Below are 18461 nucleotides of genomic sequence, written 5' to 3'. Positions count from 1 at the left end.
AGACAGACAGACAGACAGACAGACAGACAGACAGACAGACAGATAGATAGATAGATAGATAGATAGATAGATAGATAGATAGATAGATAGATAGATAGATAGATAGATACCAGTGCCATCCATTTAAGGCTACTAAGGATCATAAAGTACTATTTTTATCTTTTCATTTCAAAGAAGAGGAAACTGATGTTGACTTGTCAAAGCTGACAAGCAAGCGGAAAAGATCAGTTTGGATTCAAGTCTTCTGAATTGACATGGAATATTATTCATATTACAAACTTAATAACATTTGGCATGAAATCAGAGGTGTTAAGGTGCTTAAAATAGCTCTGTTAATTTAGTCAAATCTTAAAAGCATTAGTGTTTTTATGATGATTGTCCTTTTTTTCTTCTCAGTGCTTATAATTTATTATTTGCTCTGGATATGCTGATTATCTAACTAATTTTTAAAAAATACATTAAATTTAGTTATTTTTCAGCTTTCAACATTCACTTTCATGAGAATTTGAATTCAAAATTGTATCCCCATCTTTCTCCACCCCCTACGCAGGACAACATGCATCCCATTCAACCCTTCCTCCAGTATCTCCTCCCTTCTATCACCCACCTTCTTCAATCCCCCTCCCCTCTATTATACTCTAGAACAAAATGGGTTCCTATACCCCATTGCCTGTACATTTTATTACCTGGTTGCATACTAAAACAAACTTTAACATTCATTATTAAAACTTTTTGTTCCATATTCTATCCCTTGTTCCCTCCCCACCTATCCTCATTGAGTAAGCAAGAAATTCAATATAGGTCATACATATGCAACTATGCAAAACACTTCCATAATAGTTATATTGTGAAAGACTAACAACATTTTCCTCTGTCCTATCCTGCCCCCCATTTATTCCACTCTTTCCATTGATCTGTCCTCCCACAATAGTGTTTGCTTCTGATTATCCATTTCCCCAATTTTCTGTCCCTTCTATTATCTTCCCTGTCCTGTCCCCTTCCCCCCTGCCTTCCTTCAGGTAAAACAAATTTTTGTATCCCATTGAATGTGTGTTTTCCCTCCGTAAGCTAAATCCCATGAGTGTAAGGCTCAGTTATATCCTTTTATCTCCCCCTTCTTCCCCTCCAATATAAAAACTTTCTTACCTCTTTTATGGGAGATGCTTTGCTACATTCTATCTCCCCCTTTCTCTTACTCCCAGAACATACCTCTCAACATTTAATTTTATATTTTAGGTATCCTCCCTTCATATTCAGCTCACTCTATGCCCTCGGTGTATAGATATATGCTTACATATACCCATGTATATGTACATACTTACACATATATACTGTTCACATACATACATATCATACACATCTGTATATATAGGTATGTGCGTGTGTGTGTATGCACACACACACACCCACACACCTTTATACATGGGCATATATATCCATCTATCTATCTATCTATCTATCTATCTATCTATCTATTTATTTATATATTCACCCTAACTACCTTAATACTGAAAAAGGTCTCATGAGATGCAAATATTTACTTTCCATGTTGGAATGTAAACAGTTCAAATTTAATGAGTTCCTAAAGGCTTCTCTTTCTTGTGTACCTTTTCATGTTTCTCTTGATTCTTATACTTGAAAGTTAAATTTTCTATTCATCTCTGGTCTTTTCAATAGGAATGTTTGGAATTCCTCTATTTCAGTGAAGTTCCATTTTTTCCCTGAAGTTTTGCTGAGTAGGTGATTCTTGGTTTTAATCTTGTCTCTTTGAACCTCTGGAATATCATATTCCAAGTCCTGGGATCCTTTAGTGTAGTAGCTGATAAATCTTTTCTTACCCTGATTGTGTTTCCACACATTCTTGAATTACTTCTTTCTGGCTGCTTTGTAACGTTTTATCCTTGACATAAGAACTCTTAAATTTAGCTACAATATTCATAGGAGCTTTCTTTTTGGGGTCTCCTTCAGAAGTTGATTGGTGGATTGTTCCCATTTCTATTTTATCCTCTAGTTCTAGAATATCATGTCAGTTCTAAGCTGTTTTTGGATGATGGTTTTCAGGTAGAACAATAAATTTTAAATTATTTTTCCTGGATCTATTTTCCAGGTCAGCTGTTTTTACAATGAGATATTTCACATTCTTCTCTATTTTTCCATTCTTTAGGTTTTCTTTTATAATATCTTGATTTCTCATAAAGTTATTAGCTTCCATCTGCTCTATCATAATTTTTAAAGAACAATTTTCTTCAATGAGCACTTCGACCTCCTTTTCCACTTGATCAATTCTGCTTTTTAAGACATTCTTCTCTTCATTTGCATTTTGGACTTCTTTAGCCATTTGGGTTAGTCTAGTTTTAAAGATGTTATTTTCTTCAACATTTTTTTTTATCTCCTTCAGCAAATTGTTGACTTGCTTTTCATGATTTTATTGCATCGTTCTCATTTCTCTTCCCAACTTTTCCTCCGCCTCTCTTAGTTGATTTTCACATCCTTTTTGAGCTCTTCCATGGTCTGAGACCATTGCATATATTTTGGAGGCTTTGGATATAAAAGCCTTTACCATGCTGTCTTCATTTGATTATATTTTTTGCTGTTCCTTACTTGAAAGGATGGAAGAAAATACTTTTTCACCAAGAAAGCAACTTTCTCTAGGCTTATTTTTCCCCTATTTGGGCATTTCCCTATACAATTACTTGACTTTTTCTCCTTTGTCAAGTGGAGGGTATACTCTCCTCGGCTTCAGAGGTTTTGTGCAGCTGTTCTCTGAGACATCTCTAGGGACCTCTAAGTTTTCAGTTCCTCCGAAGTGGCATACTCAAGGAAAAGATGTTCACTCTCCTCCTGGCCTGCACTCTGGTCTGTGAGCAACCACAAGCACTCTTTTCTGCTCTGGAATATCAAACAGGATTCCCTCTCCACAGTTGCCACAAGCTTCACCATGCTAGCACTCCTCCTCACCACAGAGCTGCCAATCAGGACTGAGACCCAGATTAGAATCAGATCCCCCAGGGTCTGTAGACCAAGAGCTCCAGAGAGGGACACTGCTGTTGCAGTGGTTGCCACTCCCATGGGACTAGGGTTGGGTCCTGATCTAGCTTCCCTCTCACACAGGTGAAAGAGTTATCTCTCTGACCTTTGAAGGTGTTTTTGTAGTTTGTGGATTGAGAAATCTGAAAAACACAGCACCTGCCCATGATTCAGTGCCATGAAGCCTGCTCCAGTCCTATCTATGCCTTCATGGTCCTCACTGGGCTGAGCTCGAAATTCAGCCCAGTGAAATGACTGAAAGGTCATTGCCTATCTTATCTGTCTGTCTTGTAATCTCCCTTTGGCTGGAAATCTTTTTCTCTGTCATTTTTTGGCTTCTGCTAATCTACAATTTCTTTAGAGTCATTTTTACAGGTATTGTGAGGGCTTTGTGGGGATAGCTCAAGGCCTGTCCTATTCCACCATCTTGGCTCTGCCCCACAAGTTATTTTTTTAATCCTTAAGTAGGTAGTTTAAAGTTTTATATTTTTTCTGGTACAATATTTCATTATATATGTGATATATATATATATATATATATATATATATATATAATTCGCATATATAATGTGAATCAATGAAAAATAGTCTTCGATATAGTGCTCTAAATTTTGTAAACCCACATTTTAATACTTTATCTCTTTTACATATATTGAAGGTTATCTGAAAACAATTATAAAAATTATCTTTAAATATCTGAGGTCCCATTCAAGAAATTGAGAGGATTACTCTTTTTTTCCTGATCTTAATAATGTGTTTTTTAAGTGATTCTTTCCAACAAATCTCAATATTTTAGAAATCTTTTACTTAAATTAGCATTAAAATGATTGAACCACATTCAGATATGTTTGTAATCATTTTGGTAATCATGAAAATACCCAATTGACTTCATCATTTAGCTTTAATAGTCACATTTTTATTTGACTATTGGTTAAATTACAAATATGGTTCTGAAGGCTTTAAGATAAATGGAAATAACTTAGAAAAGATTGAAAGTAAATGAAAATATTATTGTCTTCAAAACATAGCAATGATTTTAATCTCTGTGTGAGAAGCAGTCATCCAGAGCTCTACTTCATTCCAGTTAAATTTCCCCCGAGTATCTCAATTAAATTGCAATTATTAGTTCATAGAAAGCTCACTCAAATTTTGATTATTCAGATATATGTCTACTTTCACCATTCCACTCATTTATAATACAAATATTTCGCATATAATGATATTTCTGAGAGCATGTGGGAATTATTTACATATTGCTAAGCAATTTTATTATCCTTTGTTCCATTTGGAATGAAAGAAATGAAAAATAAAAGCCAAAGATAATTCTTTACATACTTTCTCCATGTACATGAAAAATCTTGGCAATGTGAATCATGAAAACATTTTTTGAAATGTTTTGTAAAAATAGTAAATGATTGTTATTATTGTTGTAAGAAGACATTAAACCAAATACAAAAAATTGTTGGAGAAAATATCAGAAATCAGAGGTATCCTTCCTCTCTACCTATTAATTAATTAATTAATATGTGTTTAAATAATGAATTATGTTAAATACCAACTAAATGGACACTCTATATTTAGTGCCACAGGCTTTTCTGTAATGCATGTTGGCAGAATCATTTTCATACTGTTATCACTTCATTACCTATCAGAGCAAACTTGTAAAACTTGTCAGTAGGTAGGGGCCACAACTAGAATAGGCTAAATTCAGTGGACCACAATTAGGTTATACTAGAGACAGACTGATTATGACATGTTGTTGCACGACAAACAGAAGAGAGTGCACCCTGGCAACCCTTCATTTTTCATAGGTCACCCAAAATCCTTTGGCAAACCAGAAGCATTCTGTGGGTTCTGTGCCATGAAGGCCTGCATCAGAGAGTGTTTGTTGTATGAACAAAATGCACTACTTAAACATCTTGAAAGCTGCTTGTGTACATTGGTGTTTATATTATGGGTGTTTGTTTTTCATAATAATAGGTCAATTTGACATGGAACTTAAAAGTATGTAAAAATATTCCCCCATAAAACCTTTGTTGGAGAGATTATTATTAATATTACTATTTCTAATTGTAGTAGTACTAGTACTAGTACTAGTAGTACTAGTAATAGTAGTATACCTCTTTTATAGTTGAAGAGTCTGAGTCTCAATAAGATTAATTGATTTGACCAAGGTCATAAGCTTGGAAGAGCTAAGATCTTAACCTCAGTCTCACAATTATACTAGAGTGTTTGTGCTTTATTATGATAACTTTTAATATACGAAAGAAAAATTTTTCTATGTTAAACATACTTTGGTAGTGGGAATGACTAAGAAAAGAAATGGAGAAAAGGATGCAAATACTTCAGAGAATTTTTAGATAGAAAGAAAAATTATAAAATTCACTATGAAACAAGCTGAAAAATGTTAAGTGCCAGTTAGGTAACAGATGAATTAAGTTGAAAGTGCCAGCTTTTATTCACCTTTGTATCATTTTTAGCCTTTAGCACAGTGTCTTATGTGTATGGATGTTTAATTTCAAGTTTGTGGAAAATTTTGTTGAATATTTAAAGAAGAGTTTGGAAGCAGAATGGGGAGTGAAATGAAATGGATAGGGGAGGCTTACCAAGGACTTAATGAAAAATTCTTATTCCTTTACGATCATCATGGTACTAAGCAAAAGGAGGTTATAGGACCATAGTAGGAACAGGCCATCATATTTCTTTTGTAGTTAATAACTTGGTTTGTTAAGGTCATAAAAAAAGGTGGCAGGAGAGATTTTCTGCTCATGCAGCCACAAAAAGCAAGTTCAAAGCTTTAGGAGAAGCTCTCATTCTCCAGAGACTGAGAAAAGTAAAGAGAAAATCTCCATGCCTTTCTCTGATAAGACATGCTAGGTAATTAAGGGTAATAAATCTCCTTTAAGGTACAAACAGGTGCAAAGATATTAAAAAAAACACACGGACTTATACTATGATGTTTACAATTCCCAAGACCTCAGTAAGTTCAGATAATAAAGGCAATACAGTGGGGAAAAAAAGTTTGACAGTATACCCACCTAAGTAGAATTTAAAATATTTAATCAGAGATAAGAAATTGGGCAGTTCTATTTTACAAAATACTACTCAACTTTATTTTTATGCTTCCAAGTTCAATTCAACAAATATGTTAAGATACCCACAGTTTCCCAGAAACTATTCAGGCATCATGAATACAAAATTATTTCTAAAAATATAATCTTTTTCATTAAGGAGGCACCATTCTAATATGAAGCTTAAAATATATTATCTTACATGCTAAGTTTATGTCTTAAGTTTTTCAGCATTTAATTTTGAATTTTAGAATATTAATCCTTTTTGAAACAAGGAAGATAAGGAGGCAGAGATGAGGGGGGAGAATATTCTAGGCATGAGGGACAGTCAATTAAAATTCCTGGAGCTAAAAGATGAAGTGTCATGAGATACAGCAAAGAAGCATGGTTACTAGTTGTATGTGTGTGTCTTGAGAAGAGGGTGGAAGGAAATAAGTTGTAAGAAGACTAGAAAACTGGGGAAGTGGGACAAAGTTATGACTAAGTTATGAAAGATTTTTAATGACACACAGATACTTTATATTTAATCTCGAAAGTCAATAGGAATCCATGCAGTTTATTTATAAGTGGAGTGACATGATCTGACCTGCACTTCAGGAAAACCATTTGAAGGCTGCATGAGGATAAACTAAGATCGGCAAAGACTAGACACAAACAGACCAACCAGCAAACTTGGCAACAGTCCACGACTGAGAAAACAATGGTCTTCACTAGGGTGGAAACTATAGCATAGGAAAGAATGAAATGTATGGGAAAGTTGTTTTAATGTGAAATCTATTGGATACAGGGGGTAAGAAATAGTGAGAAGTAGAGAGAGAGTGAGAGAATGCTCTGGACAATAATGCAGACAATTGAAAGGGGAGAGTTTGGGTGGCAAGATGAGTTCACTTTTGGACAAATTGTTTTAAGATGCCTCGGACATACAGTTCAATATGTTTAATATCAAATGGGAGAGGCAAGACTAGATCAGCAGAAAGATTAAGGCTGGATAAGTAAACTTGAGAATTATTATAATAGCATTAGTAATCCAAGAGAGCTCATGAGACCACCAAGTGAAATAGAATAGAATGACAGAAGAAGAGGGCCCAAGATAGACCTCGGTGAAACACCATTGACTAGATAGCAACCTGGATAAAGATTCAGCAAAGGAGACTAAGAAGAAGCAATTAAGTAGGAGGAAAACCAGAAGAGAATAAATCCAGAAGAGAACAAAATCTAGAGAGAGGTGAGTATCAACGAGAAGAAAGTGAATGATGTCAACAGCTGCAGAGAGGTCAAGATGAATTGAGATTTGAAAAGAACATTGTATTTAACAATTAAGAGATCATTTGTAACTTTGGGGAGAGTCATTTCGGTTGAATTATGAGAGCAGAGAACAGATTTTAGAGAATTAAGAAGAGAAAAAAAAGTTGCCTTCTTGAGAAGTTTAGTCGCAAAAGGCAGAAAAGATATAGACTATCAGAGATAAAAGGAGGAAATGAGGGTATTTGAAGAGGGGAGGCACATGGTATATTTGTAGGAAACAGAGAAGCAGCAAGTGGAGAAACTGAGGAAAAGTGAGAGAGTAGGAATGATAAAAGGAACAATTAGCTGGAGTAGATATATGGAAAGTCTTCACCTGTGTAGATAAATGGAAAGTTTAAAATGTGAATGAAAAGCAAATAAATTATTTCTTTTCATTTAGTAGTATTGCATAAACAATGATTTAGACTATATTTAAAAAAGAATTCTGACACAACAATTATAATCAACTTATTTGGCATTGCTCAGTTCACTACTTATAAATTTGGAGTATGCTAGAGGGAAAAAAAAAGTACATGAATAATAATGTAGTTTTACTTCTCATTCATTTTGTTGTTGTTAAAAAAAGAAAACTGACTTTCAAACTGCTCAAGGTATTTGGCCAAAACCACACAGTTAGTTAGTGGAGCTCTATGTTGTAAACCATTAAGGTAACTGAACATTGCAGAGTATTGGAAATTTTACATGCACTGACAATATTGTACTATCAAAATTACCATATATGTGCTTCTGATCTACTAAGCATTGCAAAATGAGTAAAGTATACTTTTTTTACATTGCTAAATAAAAGTAAATAGTTTTAAAAATATTTCTGTGTATTACTAATTATTGTAAAAATTTTCATGTTTAAGATTGTTGTATACCAAGATCTCACATTTTCTTGTAAATGCTGCCATATATATTTTTTTAAAATATGTCTACCAATTAATCATAAAAAATTGAGCTTTTTAAAATTTTTAGTTCCAATTTCTCTATTTCTCTCCATCCCTTTATCCTCTATCCCCTTCTAAGACAGTAAGCAATTTGATACAGATTATAAATTTGTAATTTTGTAAAACGTATTTCCCCATTAGTCGTAGTATGAAATAAAACACAGATCCGAACAATTAAAAAAAAAAAAACATGAAAAAAAAAAGGCAGTGTGAAACAGGATGTTTCCATCTGCACTCAGACTCCATCAATTCTTTCTCTGGAGGAGGAGAGCACTTTTCATCATTAATCCTCAGGGATTTCTTTGGATCATTCTTTGGATCACGAACAGTCATGTTTCTTCCTAAGTAATCATCATATAATATTGTTGTTAATGTGTACAATATGCTTCTGGTTCTGCTGACATCACTTTGCTTCACTTTGCATATCTTTTCTGTTTTTTCTGGTTTTAATCTTCTCATCATTTCTTACAGTACAACAGTGTTCCATTACATATGAGAGAAAAGCATCTGTTCAATTGAGAACTTTATTTTGGAGTAACTATTATGTGCCTAGCACTAAGGAAATATAGAAGTAAGTGGTATTGACATTAATATCAGGGTATGAACAATCTCATAAAAGAAGTGTTGGTAAAGAAGAGCAATAAGGCAATTATCAACAATATTTGATTGTATGTAATCAGTTATATATTTAATATCAACTATCATAATTTTAAAATAATCAAAAAGTAAGGTTCATTATGAGGCATAGTAGAAGAATTAAAACCATTGGGGAAAAGAGTTTGAGGTGTACCTTTAAAATTGGGTAGAACTTGGAAAGATGAAGAGAAGGTGGAAAAAAAATACCATGGATGTAGTAAAGGAATAAATGCTATCATTGAGTGATTCTGATATGGTTGATGTTTACTTCTTCCATGGTCTTCTGTCTAAATTTTATTAATCTAAATTCAGAAAATAAATTCCCAATTGTCAGGAATAATCTGCTGTCCCTCCCCACTTTTCCACCATTTATAAACATGGATCAGAATTCAAATTCACATTTCATTGACTTTCTATGGTTATTAGAAAGAAGTATATTTGAGTTTTGTAATGATGCATACAGTGTCTGTATCTCTTTGTTTGCAATTGAATATAAAATTGTTATATTTCTATTCATTTGGATGAGATATTTAATAAGAACATTATTTTCCTCTACTTATATTAATGAGAAAATGTAGCAATGACAGACGAAAACAATCCCTCCTTAAAGCTCCCTGCATGAAATTAATAACTTGCTTCATGAATATCTTTTGCTTTTGCATAGTACCCATTCAATACATAAAAAGAAAAAAAATCATTCACAATTTCTGAGGGACTTAGCCCATTTTCTACATTATTACACACAAGTAACCTGATATGGAAAAATACCTCACTGACCAGGATTCAGTAAAGATTTGTTCCACTTAAGTAAATTTCAACATAAGTCAGTTTTATTCCTTCAGGTACCAACTATTATATTTCTATTATATTATATACTTCATTTCTGGATAAAGCAGGATAGAAATTAAAATTTAATCTTTTCTTAGTCATTCAGAGTTACCAATATGAACAAATGCCTTGAATGGTTCCAGTAAGAGGCAGTGTGGTCCAGTAGGAGAACGACTGTTTCTGGAATCAGAAGACTTGAGTTTGAATGCTATCACTCAGAGTGATCCTTCTCTTCTTGGAGAAATCACCTGACATCAGTGGGTAGCAATTCCTATAAAACAAGATTAGGCCTGATTGTCTCTTACTTCCTTTCTTGCTTTAGGTTTATCATCTCATTACTTCTGATTTTGAGTTTTGTAGCTTTTTCTTTGCTGCCATGTGTTCTTCTTCCACATTCCACAATTCTTATGGTTCTTTCTTCAGTTCCCACTGTAAAGTTGGGAACTCTTCTCCCCTTAAGTTTATACTTCTGATCTATTAAGAGTTACAAAATGAGTAAAGTATGCTTTTATTACATTGCTAAATAAAAGTAAATAGTTTTTAATATAGAAACATAAAAGAGTAAGACTTAAGAATAAGCTATGTTAATTACTAAAGGTACTTTTCCTCTTTCTGTCTGAATTCAGGGTAAGTTCTAAGGGGTTACAAATTAGGTTCTTGATTGTTGAATATACAGGAATTACTTTATTATAATGATGATTCATGTGCTTGTGTTCAGATGTAATTTCAGAGTCATTTCCACAATATTGATTGCAAAAATATTTATATTATATATAAAATGAACTATCACTTTTCTCAGGAACAATGATGCTCTATTAACAAGGAAGTAGAAAATTGAGACAATTATTCCAATAACCCTGAGAATGAGTTTAAATAATTTTCATTATCTTTATCCCTTATTGCTCAAGTTCACATAAAAGAGAATGATATCATCAAAAACTGCAAACGTGATTGCCTATGTGATATAATGGGACAATTTCACCACAAAATATGTACTTCTAAATTATTTAAACTCATTCTTTTCATTTCTTAAAGTAACATATCATTTCATAATATTATTTTGTGAAGGAATTCACTAGACTCCAAAAGGGTCCATTACACATTAAAAAATAATTAACCAGCTCTAATACAGAACTTGGAAGGAAGATTAAGGTTGAAAAATCAAAAAATGGGTTATTTCTTTAAAGGCAATAGTTGAGGGACAGAGCCAAGATGGTGGGGTAGAAAGACACACAAATGCAGGCTCTGCCCACACAGCCCATAAAATACCTGTAGAGAGGGACTCTCAACAAATTTTGGAGCAGCAGAAGTGGAGAACAACAGAACGGAGGAGATTTACAGCCCATGGTGACCTGGAAGGCCCACGGGAAACATCTGTTGCACTCGACTCAGAGCTGAGCCCAGCCCAACCTTGGCTACCCAGTGTGTGACTCTGGGAAGAGGACACCTCAGGGGTAAAGTCATTTACAAAACTACACAGATATGATCTACATGGAATTGCTTGCCTTTCCAAAGGGAATGGGTGGGGACGGAGGGATGAAGAGAAAGTTGGAACCTAAAGCTTTAGGACAACTGTTGAGAGTTGTTCTTGCAACTAGGAAATAAGAAATACAGGTAATGGAGTATAGAAAGTTATCTTGCCTTACAGGACAAAAGAGAAGATGGGGATAAGGGAAGGGAGGGATGTTAGAAGGGAAGACAGATTGCTGATAGGGGCAATTAGCATTTTGGGGTGGGGGAGGGGAGAAACGGGGAGAAAAGTTGGAACTCACAATTTTGTGGAAATGAATGTTGAAAACTTAAATAAATAAATTTAAATTAAAAAATAAAGGCAATAGTTGAAGTCAAGGTTATGAATGAGTTTCTAAAAGGAATTTGTATACAGAGATTATAGGTTAAGGAAAGAATCTTGGGCATCAATTTTCTTAATGATTAATGATTGTGATCAAGAACCTAGTAAAGAAGACAAAAGAGAAGCTATTCCTGAAGGAGAGGAACCACTAAAGTAAGGTGTCTGTGACATCAATGGAATAAATAAAGCATGTAATATGTAGTAGTAGTCAACAGCATCAGGTTAAATCCATTTGAATCACGTAAATACTATTAATAATGATTCAATTTCTACATTTATTTTTCTTGAAGAATGTTTTTGCTCCATTGTTTTTCAATTAGTTAATTTTGCAATGTAGGAAAAAGAAACAGATATAACTGTAAAAATGAGCTCCCTTTGCATAGCTTTTTATGGCTCACTCTCTTTCTCTTGCCCATTAGGTGCACTTCATTCTTTTTTCTACTCACATTCATGTTTGTCCTTGTTTCTAAATTTTAATGTCTTTTTGTTGCAACATTATATCAATTTGTTAATTCTCCTTCAACAAGAACTAGTTTTGATTAGAAACTACTCATCCTTTTTCCTCATTCCCACTATTCTGCACTTCATTGTGAAGCTTGCCTGACAGCCTAATTATCTATGTTAGGAGACCAGGAGGTGGATCCTTTTTTGGAACCAGAATAATCCTCCAATTCTGTTGGTTTTATACCTGTGTTTCCTAAAATGCTGCTGAATTAATTTTCACAAAGCAGCTTATACATGCATCAGGAAACTTGAATTACTAGTTGCAAAATGAATTTTATGTATACCCCCAAGCTTACAAACTTTGGAATTATGGACATTTTGGCAAACTCTCTAGACTGTATATGATGTTTAGCTAGTCATCAAATAAATATAATTAGGGCTATACATATTATATATTAACTAATATCCTTTAAAAGTCTTATTGATGGAGTTGTGTCTGGCCAATTCCAATGAATACAGAACTTTAGATTAAGTGTTGATGAATATGTTATTATCTCTAAATTTTCTCTTCATGTTATACTGAATGAATTATTATATATTTCCTCTTTATATGTGGTTTGGACAAGCTTCTTGTTAGGACCATGGAGTTTTGTCATCAAGAAGAAGTCATCCTCAGGTACTAGAAATATAAACTGACATCATTATCTTATTTTCCTTGAAAAAGATTTTAAAAAGACTAGGCATACAAATGAAGTAGAGCCATTAAAGATTCCTATTTGACAGAGTTTTAATGGTCCAGTAAATTAAGGTTAAAGGGGAAACACAACTTGAAAGTGTTGCAGAAGAGCCAGTTACATTCCAATTTCTTAACAACTCATACACCTTTGAGAAATAGTTAGTCTGAATCATATATAACAATGTGGTGGCCTCTAAACCATTACTTCACTCTCTGGAATCTAGAAGTCCATATCTATAATGTAGAGAAAGAGTTTTTTGCCCTGTAATAATTAGTTCTTAGGTTGGCACATACTCCTTTACCAGTTGACACTTGGACAAAACACTTAAACCTCTCAGAAATTCAGTTTCCTTTTCTATAATATGAGAATAGTCATAATTATGCAATTTATGTCACAGTTGTACAAGGAGGATCAAATAGGATAATGTGATATATAAAGTGACATATAATGCATGCTAAAATTACAAGGGTGATGATATTGATAATGATGACTTCTGTCTGAGACTACAAAACTTCTGCTCCAGGCTCTGCTCTGCTTATATGAAGATTCTACCATATCCTATAATATTAGTTGAGCTTCTAAGTAACTTCTGTTTTGGTCATTTGCCAGGTGGCCTAGTGAGAAGTGTGCTACATTAGAAGTCAAAAGAGATCAGGGTTCAAATGCTGCCAGATGTTTTTTTCTTCTTTCTTTTGTTTTTCTGTGACACTAGCTATGCAAATCTGGGTCTATCACTTAACCTCTTTGAGCTTCTCCTGTAAAATTAGTTTCTTTATAAAATGAGAATAAGAGTGTTAGTAGTTCTTAGATTTATGAAATGTTTTGAAGATAAAATAAGATGATATATGTAATGTGCTTTGCAAAACTAAAAGTACTATGTCAATGCCAGCTATAATAATATTCAACATTTTGCCAAATTTTTAAAGACTCTGAAAGTGTCTTGAAGTTGAAAAAGAAGACAACTTCACTCCTTGCACTGATACCCACAGTGCTATCACCATATGTATTGTTAATGTATTGCTAATGGAATGGGAAAATCTTTCCCAACCATTAATACTCCTATGTGCCCTGATTAAGTCACATCAAAGCCTGAGGAACATGAGTCTAAGTCATATGGAGGAGGATGGGGTGGAGCAGGAAGGGTGGAGCAGACCTCAGAGGAAGTGAAACAGAGGAGATAGAGCTGAAAAAGAGAGAGGAATTAAAACCAGACTCTAAGTGAGAGAGGGAGTTATTTTGATTGAGGGAGTTGGTTTGTGGAAAGGCCTGATAATGTGTATAAAATTCTTGATTGCTATGACAGATTTCTTTGTTACTATGATGGATTTGGCTTTTTGGTGTTTGAATAAATGTCTTGGTATCATCTTTGAAGAAGAGAGCTCATATTTTGTGAATTTTCCCTAGAAATACACTTAAAAATCCATATCAGCTGCTGTGGTATCACACTGGTGCTAAAAGTGCTGATGGGTATGGGACGGAAAAATATAAAACTTCTACTTGAAAGCAGGAAGTCTCTAGGGAAGTAAATGAATATCATGGAATGGGAAGATTTATCTTATTCCTCCCTGGGCAGAGGATGGGATAAAAGAACAAGACTCTGTGAAAACTTGGCACTGAGATTACAGAAGGGAGAACCCAGAGAGTTAAAAGGTGTTTGCAATGAATACCAATACAATCAGGGAAAGAAATAGCAAGGATATGTAGAAGAGGAAGGGTATTGTTAAGAAGTTATTGGATTATATGCAAAAGTAGAGACAAATTGCCAGAGGAAAAGGTTCAGTTAAACAGGGAGTTAGCTGATTTGTAAAAGAAGTTTTCTGTGCTACAGCCTCAGAACTTTCCTTTAGGAGAGCAAGTCAAAAAGTATCAAGTGGTAACAGAAAAGCCAGTTATGAGAGTGGCTCAGAAAAAAAAAAATAGAAGGGGAATGTTAACAATAGGAAAGTGAATGCAACTTTTACATTTGTGGGCACTGATTGGGGCCCAGACACCTGGGAGGAAGACACATAGGAAAAAAATTACATAAATGTAGATGAAAAGGTTTCTAGGAATGTGAACACACATCAAATATGATGGAGAAAGCACGAGAAACAGGAGGGCCACACCATGTCTAGGGAAGTGACTGAGGACTTTACTTAGCAAGAGGTCACTGGTATTTTAAGTCATTTCACCGCCAAAATGGGAAAATTGTTATTATATTGAATGAGGAGAATAACTGAGGTGTATGGATAGAAAACAGAGAGTTTGAAATTCACAAATATTAGTCACAATCCTTTTGTGCAACAAAATTTTAGGGATTACCATATTCAAGGAGGTAATAATGGAAGCTATTTGTTAGATTTAGCTGTCAAGGGATGCAGTAAGTAATATCCCACTGACTCCGTGCTGCCTAGCGGAGATAGACCCTGGCATTCACTTAGACACTGTGTGAGAAAGTCAAAGGAAGAGGTAATGAAAATGGTAACTATGACTGGAGATGCTGATGCTTATCATAGCATTCCCCTAACAGCTTCTTATGGGAAGATAATAGTAAGGACTGCTCTTCCTGCTTAGAAGCACCGAATTCTGACTCTACTAACTGAGGAAATAGGGCACAATCTTTTGGAGGTGCTGGATAAGATTTCACAGTTAAAATATTTCAGGGAATGGGGAAAAGATGAATTTTCTCAAGAGAAAAGAAGAAATAACCAGTACATTCAAAGACAGAATAGACTAACAAGGAAATAAATGTTACTGCTTTATTAAGAGCAGGGAGAGATTTTAGAAGCATAGGTGGTATTTCAACTAATGAACTATATAAGATGTACTGAGAAAAGGTGCTTAATATGAGAAGAGGTCCTCTTGAAACTTTGTATCTAAGGTTGTCACACCTGGAGGGAGAATAGGAAATTGACCAGACCCCAGTTCTAATTAAAAGAATGCACCTTTAGCCAGAACAATGACCCCAAATCTGCAAATTAGAAGACAACAAATCCCAAATATTGCATGTTGAAATCTAAAGCATGATAATCTTGCACCATATCCAGGGACACCTGTTTGAGCAGCATATAATTTACATTGTTCAGAGGACTTTTTGGTTGGATAAGAAAAAAATAAGAAAAATCTCTACTGAAATATGTATAAGAATCTATAAAAATCATTTTGGACAGATATTGCCTAAATCAGAATTAGCAGCTCAAGGAATACATGTATTGCCTGATGTAAGAGGTTCTAAGTATCAAGGAGAAATTACTATGACATAATAAAATTTCGGTAAAAATCTATATCTTTCCGTAGAAATGATAGGGTAGTTGAAGTGATTATTGTACCATGCGAAACAATATCCCTTGGAAAACTGGCCTTCCTTCTGAAATAACTAGCAGAGGAACTGATCAGAGTTTGGTATGGTGTTTGAAATTTAGTGTTAATAGTGCTAAAGCTCAAGTTGAACTCATACTGGCAAGAAAAGATAGAGATAACAATACATTTTGTTAATAATGATTTTGTTGTTTGTTGTTTAGTTACATTGGAAGAGAAATAATAAAAAAAGGTGTATGATCATTGCTTGAGGAGGAAAATGCTAATTGATGACAGAGAGAAGGAAAAGCCCATGTATTGTTTATTTTTTAATTTCTATTTGTTTAACGAAGAAGAAAGAACTTAGTGCTGGAAATACAAGAAAAATTACTAGGAAGAAATCAATACCTAAGAAAGAACACATCCAGCTTATCCCAGTAAATTTGAGACACTTGGACCAGATGAATTACATCTTTAATGAAATTGAATTAGTGACAGATGTTCATGATAAGGCACTCATTGCCAGTGATATCTGAAAGGTCCTGGGAGAAGGGAAAAGGAGAATAAAATTTAAGAAAGGTAAACATTCTGTTTGTAATAAAAGTTAAGGGAAACTAATCTACAAAATAAAGGCCAGTGGATTTTAGGGCAAATGAAAAATGTTTCATAATCAATCATTAAACAGATAGTTGTCAAATGTATCAAAAGTGAAGCAGTTATTATGAATATTACTTAATGGTATTTGTTTAACAAAACTAAGGAAGTCACCAACAGGGCATATAGTCAGACTACTCTTATTTTCTTTTTATTGGTGAAAACTCTTAAATCAGAGGATTGCTGGCAGTATGTATTACCTATTTCTAGTAAAACTTTTTACAAAGTACCATACACTAAGTTATAATGAAGATAGAATGCTATAACTTAGATGAGAAGGATCAAATTGATTCAAACTAAAAAACTCTTCAGTGCTACTGGGACCTAGAATAACATGCAATTAGGAAATATATTAATAAATAAAAATAGGAGATGGGTAATCTTAATAGGATATTTTCTAAGTCAATATGCAGATTTCAGGGATCTCCTTAAATTTTACTGCATTGGATTAGATGACACTATATTGAGGTGGAATCAGATCTTCATGGATTATTTGACTCAAAGAATAGTTGTGACCAGTATGAAGCAACATATAAAAAGGTTTCTTGCGAAATACCGTAGTGATCTCTTCCCTGTATTTTATAAGCAAATGTATGTGTGTATACACACATATGTACATACATACATAGATTCACATACATCTAGATAGATAGAAAGCAGATAACATAGAAGGGTAGATACATGTTTTTCAGTGAATTACATACAGGGATAGGTGACTTGTTCATTAAATTTTCAGATAAAAGCTAGCTGGTAGGGATACTTGACATAATGGATGACAGAGTCAGGATCCAAAAGATTTTTGACAGAGTCTTGAATTGAATATAAGAAGATTCAATTGGATAGGGATAAAGGTAAAATCTTACACCTGGGTACAAAAATAAATCACCTTTACAAAAGGTCTGTTGAGGTTAGATAGAAGCTCTGAAAAAAAAAAAAACAAAAAAAAACTGTGTTTTAATGAAATCCAGTGAAGCAGCAGATAAATGTAGCAGCCAAAGAAATCTGTAACGGTACACTGCATTGAGAAATATATATAGCTTCCTGAATATGGCACTACTAAACTCTGTCATCATTAGGGATAATAAAATATAATGTCATAATTGAAGGCATCCGACATTACTGATTGTATTAAGCTGGTCAAATATGAATCTTGACTGAAGTTGAGTCCTCTTCTTCTTGATATTAAAACTTGTCTTCTACAAATCAATAAATAAAATGCAGTAAATTTTCAAGATATACATTAATATGCTATATGTTTAAGTATGAAACAAAACTGTCTCTATTTTATCTCAGAATCTAGTGAAAGTAACTTGTCTCGTGATTTGTCCTAAGATTGAGGATGTGTTATTCACAAGATAATGTGCCACATATAAAAATCCTCCATTGTTATTCTATCCATATATTTTCACTTACCAAATATCTCTACACCAGAATTCTGCACAAAAACTTTACCAGTGACTATTAGAATTTAAGCTTCTAGTTCTTATAAATGATAAAAATGCAGTATACTGTATTATGGACATACTTGATGAATACATATTCTTCCATGCTGAATAACATCAACACCAACAACAAAAACTTGAGATGAGCTACAAATTATATATGAAAATTTCTTTGAAGAAACAAAAAAAAGGAATTAACTTGTATGATGAGAAAAAAAAGAATATTACATGGTTGAAATTTCTATTTTTAAAGTGAGGAA

Source organism: Notamacropus eugenii, chromosome 4 (assembly GCF_028372415.1).
Source record: "Notamacropus eugenii isolate mMacEug1 chromosome 4, mMacEug1.pri_v2, whole genome shotgun sequence".
NCBI lineage: Eukaryota > Metazoa > Chordata > Mammalia > Diprotodontia > Macropodidae > Notamacropus > Notamacropus eugenii.
This window is presented reverse-complemented; position numbering follows the sequence as displayed.